General features: G+C 50.0%; 1 long non-coding RNA gene across 3 annotated transcripts; it reads right to left on the bottom strand.

Moving 5' to 3' along the window:
• Window positions 1-502: 502 nt before the first annotated feature.
• Window positions 503-6,484, bottom strand: LOC148055074 (uncharacterized). 3 transcript variants are annotated; one of them, XR_015705967.1, is made up of 4 exons: window positions 6,367-6,484; window positions 2,385-2,468; window positions 1,147-1,374; window positions 503-850 (listed from the first exon to the last, which is right to left on the bottom strand). It is a non-coding gene; the product is annotated as an uncharacterized LOC148055074 (long non-coding RNA). The 3 variants fall into 3 exon arrangements; XR_015705965.1 differs by having other exon boundaries at window positions 503-1,374; XR_015705966.1 differs by lacking the exon at window positions 2,385-2,468 and having other exon boundaries at window positions 503-1,374; window positions 6,367-6,455.
• Between the last annotated feature and the right edge of the window lie 1,075 nt (window positions 6,485-7,559).

Below are 7,559 nucleotides of genomic sequence, written 5' to 3'. Positions count from 1 at the left end.
GATGAGATGGGCTGCGACGTATGCCTGGGGTTTGGTATTTGGTGTGTGGGGCAGCTGATAGGAGCTTTGCATGAAGTTCTTCCCACAGTAGCATCTCTACAGAGAAAAAGTCCAATCCTCCTCCCCAAAATGGTCTCTCTCTGATCGTTGGGTTTGTCCAAATGGATTTTCATAAATAAATGTTTCTTTTGTGAGATCATGTTGCAGCCCATTAATGAGCCTGAAATGATGAGAGGCGGCAACTGGTGGCTTGGTGGGAGCAGGAAGAGAAGCAGTTGTTAAGGGAGCAGCAGCCGCCCGAGCATTCACACACCATTCGGGGAGTTGCGCACACACCACCCAAGACTTTCACTGCTAGGACTGGAGTCCCTTCGCAGCGGGCAGCTCCACTGAGCTGACGGGTGCCCCTTTTCAACTCCTTGCTCACGCACACGCTCACCCTCGGGCGCTTTCTCTCCCCTCAGGCTTGACCCTAGGTTTCCCTGAAGCAGAGTCTCTGACATGACGTATGCCAGGTGAGTTTATTGAGTGGTACAGCGGGGAAGAGCAGCTCGAGCTGGGTGCCTCCAGGGAGGGACCCCGAACAAAGGAATCCCTGGGCAATTATACCCTTACAGTCTACGTTCCTCTCCCCTCATGTAACGGTTCGGTCCAATAGTAATATTTGGGTCTGGGGTCTTCTTGTTCCTCATTGGATCCTTTCCCTGTCTCCAGGCAGGACATTCCTTTTCTTATCTGAATAGTTGCAGCCTCTGCTGATGGTTTTGGCTACCTTATCTTCCTGTTTTGCACCGGTTTCAGGGCCTTCCTTCACGTAGCGAGGTAGGAGTTCAGCATACGGTCAGCGTATCTAGGTGAAAGTTCACAGCTTGCAGTCTAAGGCTTCAACAGGTCTTTGGATTCTTATTTGAGCTAAAAAGTGACTTCTACAACACAGTGAAGCATGGCAAAGCCAAAACTAGGTGAAAAGAGGGGTGAAAGGCAGCCGGTGGGTTTGGAGGGACCTTCAGTGCAAGGGGTGTGCTCTGAAATCTCAAAACTACAGCAACAAAAAGCATAACCCTCAAAACTCAGCGATCCGCATGTCACCAATTCCCAAAGCATGAGAAGGGCTCGAATTGCTCCTCAAAAGTGGGCAGGACTTACTGGCCGCTCGCTTCTCTGCACAGAGCCGAAGCAGACATGTGACTCGAGGATTGTGTATCAGTGCTGGCATTTCCACCTATTCAGCTGGCTGCGACGCAGAGCAATTCCCTTGACGAAGCAGCTAACACACTTGGCTCTGCTTTCTCATTTGGACTTCCCAAACCCCACTACTCCGCTGGGGCAGGCACCGGGACAGCACAATCCTTGGCTTTCCAAGGCTTCACCACCCTGATGGGAGAGAAAGCGTGAACATGAGGAGCAACCAGCCATGCTTCACCTCCCAGAGGAAAGCCCCCAACCCAGGCAGCCCTTGCAATTAGCTCCAGCTGGCTGTAATTTGCAGTTTTTAATTAGAGGAGCATTTCCAAGGCACAGTTGATTGGCATTGCTGCCAAAGGCCCTGTCCCATGTGCCTATTAAACTCTTGTTATTTATTTTCATGGGTTATTTTATCATGCAAAAGGGAGAGAAGGAATAAACAGTGTCACGCACTGCTGCTGTGCCATGCTTTGTGCGGGCATCTGCTTCCAGCCAAGCTTCCCCACAGCGGGAACCTGAGAGCAGATCCCACTTTACAGCAGGATTCAGCACTTCAGATCCAAACGAGGGGTCATTTTATTTATCAGCATCAATGCATCACCTTTCCCAGAAGGGTTCATACCTGTTCCTAAATGCACCTGCACACACACACTAGATAGAAGCAATGAGAATGTGCTTATTGGGTATAAAAAATACTCATCAGCCACAGCAATCCACTGCAGAAATGGTATGGAGCAATTCAAATTCCTCGTGCCCTGGTTCATCCCGGTTTGCACATTTCCTTCATTTGCAATCTGATATGAAAACCCCCAAATCAAGAGCTACCTGGTGGGTTTGGGTCAGGGCTGAGGCTCTGGGGAGAATTTAAGGCGGTGGTTTTACAAAAGAGGTGAGGGACAGATAAAGGGATTATTCTCTGCATTCGCAGCCTGGTGAAGCACTGCAGAGCTTTTCTCCTCCAGCTATCAGCACCCTCCTTCCCTAGCTGAGGCCTTTGCCACTCGTTGCATGCCACGGTACCTTGCACAGCAAGCAAGACACATTTGCAGGGCTGACGCTGTGCCTGCAAAACCCACCCGTGTCACTCGCAGGGCGAAACCTGGATCTGCCTCTGGTCAAGCTGAGACACCGCAGGCAAAAGCTGGACCAAGCACGAGCACGCTAGAGGTGACACCCAAAGAGCAGAGCCTTGTCATCACCTGCGCGGTTGTGTCTTTTTATAGCTGCTCTCAGCCCTCAACGGCAAGTTTTGCAGACTTCAATGAACCCATCAATCTGATGATCTGCTATGGCAAAGACACAAGTTCAACTCAATTAACATTTATGGATTCCACAGTGTTTTGCATAAATGTTTGCTTAATACACAAGTCAAAAATATCCCCAGAAAATGAAAATTAAAGATAGTTAATTGCTTGCAGCTCTGCATCAGTGTGTAAACTGGGGTTTCCATAGCACCAAACAGTCTGTTAGATCGTCATGACAAAGTTAGAGCTTAAAGAGAAACAACTTGGGTTTAAAGCATATGGAGGAAAGTGGATTCATGTTCTTCATTCGACTTCATGACCTCCCCACTTCAGTTTCTGTGCAGATTGCAGCAGATTTTGGTTTCTCCGCCGCAAAGAGGGCTACTTGGTAGAGAATTACAGGCCATGGAGAAGCGGTGTCTGGTTGTTTAGACAAGCAATTACTTTTTATTACTGAACTAAATGAATTAAGCAGTAGCTAATGAAAGATTTGAGAACCCGCAGCAGCGATTCAAAAACCAACCCAATCCGGCTGCAAGTGTGAAATGAGGATTAACTGCAGTTTTCATATTCTTGGTGCCAAGTAACCATGCCAAAAGGACTTTCCTTTGCTTCGGCGAGATGCAAATACCTGAGGAAGGGAAGGGAGTGGGTGAGAGTGATGATTGCTTAAATAGGATGCTCAAGTGTGGCGACAAATCTAATGGGCTCGATTAAAAGTAAAATATCATTAATTTGAGCAATTTGATGAGCAGGGAAGTGTGTCACAGAAGGGTCTAGGAACTCCCAGTGTGACCCGTGCTCTCACTACACAAGATCAGGGCTTCATCCTGGAAGATACCCCAGGACAGAGATCCCAGCCAGCATGAGCTTCCCGTGGGCCGTGCCACAACTAATGCACCCACTCCTGTGCCACACTGATGCTGCTTTCCCCCTTCCCTTTTCCTATAAGGAAGTTATAAGTCAGGCAATTACAAGCCTCCCAACAAAACATATTCTGGTTATAGAAGACCAAGGTGTCAAGAAGAAATATAAGCCCTTCCTGATGCCGCAGTCATTATGAATAGCAGCATTTCAGGCTCAAAAGAGCATTACCATGCAAAACGCCTCCAAAAACATTATTCCTGTTATTGCAAAGCAGGTTGTGCTATCCAGGTTGATTAAAAAGGTTTCAGGGAGGTAATGAGAGCAATTTTCAACAGAGGCGAGAGGAGAAAGAGGGAAAAGGAGGGTTGTTCTGAACCACTCTGCTTTCTGCAGAGGCACACAGCTATATCACAACAGCAGATAATATCTGTATTGAGGGATGCGTAGCTGATCATTGCAAGCTGTTCACTGTCCAAAAGTTTCTCTGATGCATGGCATAATCAAATGGCTGTGAATTTGCATTTAAATTGAAGAATTTAGGAACCCATACCCTGAAGAGGAGCAGGCTTCCTTGGGTGACACTTCTGGCATCTCATAGCCTTCAGAGAGCAAGACAAAAATCATGCGTGACTTCAAACCACCCCCTGCAAAAAGCCTGTCCTGCTGCCCTTCGCCAAGCCGTGCGTCTCTGAAAGATGTGATTGATACCCACGCCCGCACTGCACTGCAGCAACAAGCCTCCAGAGAGCAGAGTCCCTATTAGACAGGTTTGTGTTAAGATTTTTGTCTCGCAGCACTAATGTTGTCAGCGTTACAGCCTCTGCCCCCCAAAACCTGTCGACACCCGGACAGCAGTGGCAGACACTACCCACACCAGGATTTGATCAGCAGCACAAAAAAAAGGCCACAAAACTGGCAGCAGAGGCACACTGGGCACATCTCCAGGGACTTCTGAGTCACTCAGCATGCCCAAGGATGGAGCATGCAGGGGACGGAGACAATGTTCTCCAGAGCAGCTCTGGTCTGAGATGCCCTCTCAAGATCTGTCAACAAAATCCTTACAGAGGACTTCATCCATGCTCTGTGTAAGCAGAGAAGTGTGGCGAAGCAAGCTATCCTGCTCTGCAAACTGTCTTCCTTTCCTCCCCGCACAGGGCACCCACAGTACCCTCAAAGGCACTAGCACCTCTGAAAACACCAGTCCGGCTGGCAGCCTCTGCAAGGACTCAGGGTCCCACCGATTTCTCCTGGGATGTGGGGAATCGCTGAGTTTGCCCTCTTGGATTCAGGTCCCGTATGTACACCAGTCCCACCCTCCTCTCCCCCATGCAGAGAGACATGCAGGAGCTCAGCTCTGCCATAAGCCCCTCATTCACAAGCACCAACCTAGTTTGAAATGATTGTTTCAAACTGCTAAGAGACCTAAATTACAAAATAAATTGAACTGAATTAACAAGCCACCAACTCAGCCAGCCCATCTAGCATCTCTGCAGCAGGTCCCTGCAGTCAGAAATGATTGCCGGTGTAATTCTCGGGGGCTGCAGGCTGGCGGTTGCATCCGGACCAGCCTGCCCATTTCTCTTCCCTTCACTCGTAAGGGAAAGTCGCCAAGAACAACGTGAGACGTTGCGTGGGCACAGCCAGACCAACGCTGGGGACAGGCACAGCCTCGTCTTGCTGCTGCTGGCCCCAACAGCTCCAGAGGATTTACAGCTCATCACATCCCTCACCTGCTTTCAACCCCGCAATCTTATCTTGATTGCTCCATCGGGACCTTGAGGACTTTTCCTCTGCTGGAAGCGCGAGCCCACCCTGTGACTGTGCTACTAATGATTTATACATCGCTGCGCTTGAGGAGTTATTTTTATATTTGATTTCACAGCCATTACTGGATCTGTGAAATCCTGGATTTTATAGTACAAGTGCTTTACCTGGCAATAAAACACAAGAAATGAGAGCACAAAAGGTCAGAACATCACTGCTCATCGCAAATGAGCCAGTCGCCTGCAAAGGGAGAAGTCAGTGGGGCCGTCCTGAGCTCTGAAATGCTGTGGGATGGTCCTTTGTATGCTGGCCTCCTCCAGGGCCTTCCCGCTCAGAGCCACACTCTCTAAGGGGAAAAAAAATATCCAAGCCGTGTTAGTGCAACCTGTGTTATAGCCTTTTCAGACATAGCGCTGAGCCAGGGCGCAGGAAGGCTGCTTGGGAGCGGGGCCTTCTGGATAAGACCTTAGAGAAACCAAACCATTTACCTCTTCCGAGGTTTCAGCCTCTTCCTTGTGCCCCGAGGTACGAGCATGACGACAAGCAGCTCTGCCACAATAACGAGCAAGGCTGAAAGCAGACAGAACGCTCTGGAAGGGAAAATCAGATGGAGAGGCTGACCCTAGGGTGTCTGCAAAAAGGATCTGCACTGAAAACCAAAACCAAGCACCTTCCTAGTCACTGTCAGCAGCCGAGCAGGTATTAAATCACCTTTTATTACTGAGCTGAGCTACAGTTGTTTGCCTAAGAATAGTACCAGTGGGTTAATAAATGCTCCTGTAGCGTCTGCTCCAGCACACGGAAATTACCAGATAACCTTTAGTTTACTGGTCATTTATAGAGGGGTGTGCCAGTTCAACAAGAGGAGACCCCGCTTGTGTGGCATTGACAGCCTCAGCCGCTGCAGCAGTGTCCCCAGACGCTTGGGAACCCTGCCCCACACAGAAACCAAACCTCCAGCAGCCCCATCGCCACGGGCGAGTGCCCACCACGTCGAGCTGAGGTCTGATTCTGATGCTCGCGGGGGGCAGGGGTCCCAGTAACCCCAGAAGGCTGCGAGTTCCACACGCCCCGGCTCTGTTTTTAAGCCTTGCAGCTGGGGAAGATCCCCGTTGCTACGCTACTCGTGTTGTGGGTCTGGAGTGGTCAGCGCATCCCACCCCTGGGACCCACCGAGCAGCTCAGCAGTCCCACGGTCGTGACCGACAAGGTTTCAAGTCCGTCACGGCAGCTGCGGCAGTCACACAGGACCGCTCCCCCCTTTCCTACTCTTCTCCTAAACTTCCCACCCCCGTCCAGCACTTGCCTGCAGCTAGGAGACATCCCCCGTGTTCGGTGTCACCCCAAAGCTTCCCACAGCCCCGGCACGGTGCAGGCAGGCTGGTGGAAAAGTACCAGGAGCACAGCAGTCAGCAGTTGCTGCCTGGTGGGCGGACAGCCGGCTTTTCCTGATAAGTCATTCTTCCCGGCTCCCAAAGCAAACCTTAAATGAGCCTCCAGCATCCCTCCAAGAGCAGGAGAATCCCAGCACACCTCCATCTACCGGGGGATTTTCGGGAATGCATCCTCCGGCAAACACCCACTGACACATCTGAGTTGCAAATCAAGTTTCTGAAAGTCCTGACAGTGATTTATTAGTTGGGGAGCTGACTGAAGGGGGAGCAGCCATTTGTAAAAGTTCCTGTCACCAAATGATACATTCTCTTAATTTGCAGTTAAATACAGAGCATGAATATTTCTATCCTCGCCAGCATCACTAATGGCTGGGAATAATCAAATGCTCCACACATTGCTATTGCCACAGCAGGAGTAATTTATTTGGACATAAAAAACCTTCATAGCTCCTTCAGCCTCTTTCATTTCAGATGTATAGCGGGAGATATTGATTTGTTTACAACAGCCATTAAAAGCTTCATTATGAGGCTTTTGCTCATAGAAAGACACATCACAAAGCATAACCTGGGTTTTACAGCCTCTCCATTTTAGTCTGGCCCAACTGGAGCAGCTGAGGGAAGGGGCCAGACCCCAAGTTATCTGGGGACAAAAGCACCCTAGAGGGTTTTTGCCACCCACACAAGTCACTTAGTCCCTTGTGGCTTTTAGAAGTGCCCTGGGCCTCCAGGGTGCTTGAGCTGTGCTTACGAGTAGACGCCAGTCTCCACAAGTTTATTCTTTTGCCATTTTTGGGATGGCTGGAGTCAGCGCAGAAATTAGCTGATGGCACAGCGATCCCTCGTCCACTCTGTGTGGGGAGCAGGGGGACTCTGCTGCCAGGGTTGGCTCAGCAGGGAACACAGTGTCTTTCCCGATTGCTGCTCTTGAGGAATGTAGTTGAGATCAAACCACATCTTTTCCTCCTGCCCCATCCAGTGGTTCAGGCTGGAAGAGCACTTTGCAGTCAGGAAGAACTCAGACATCAAACTGCAGCAAGGTCACAGTCCCCAGTACCTAAATCCACCAAGAAGGATTGGGGCAGCTGCTGCTTCGTCCCCCTTGGAG

This window comes from Nipponia nippon, unplaced genomic scaffold, assembly GCF_047370975.1.
Source record: "Nipponia nippon isolate SJK-2023a ecotype South Korea unplaced genomic scaffold, ASM4737097v1 scaffold_27, whole genome shotgun sequence".
Lineage (NCBI taxonomy): Eukaryota > Metazoa > Chordata > Aves > Pelecaniformes > Threskiornithidae > Nipponia > Nipponia nippon.
This window is presented reverse-complemented; position numbering and strand designations above follow the sequence as displayed.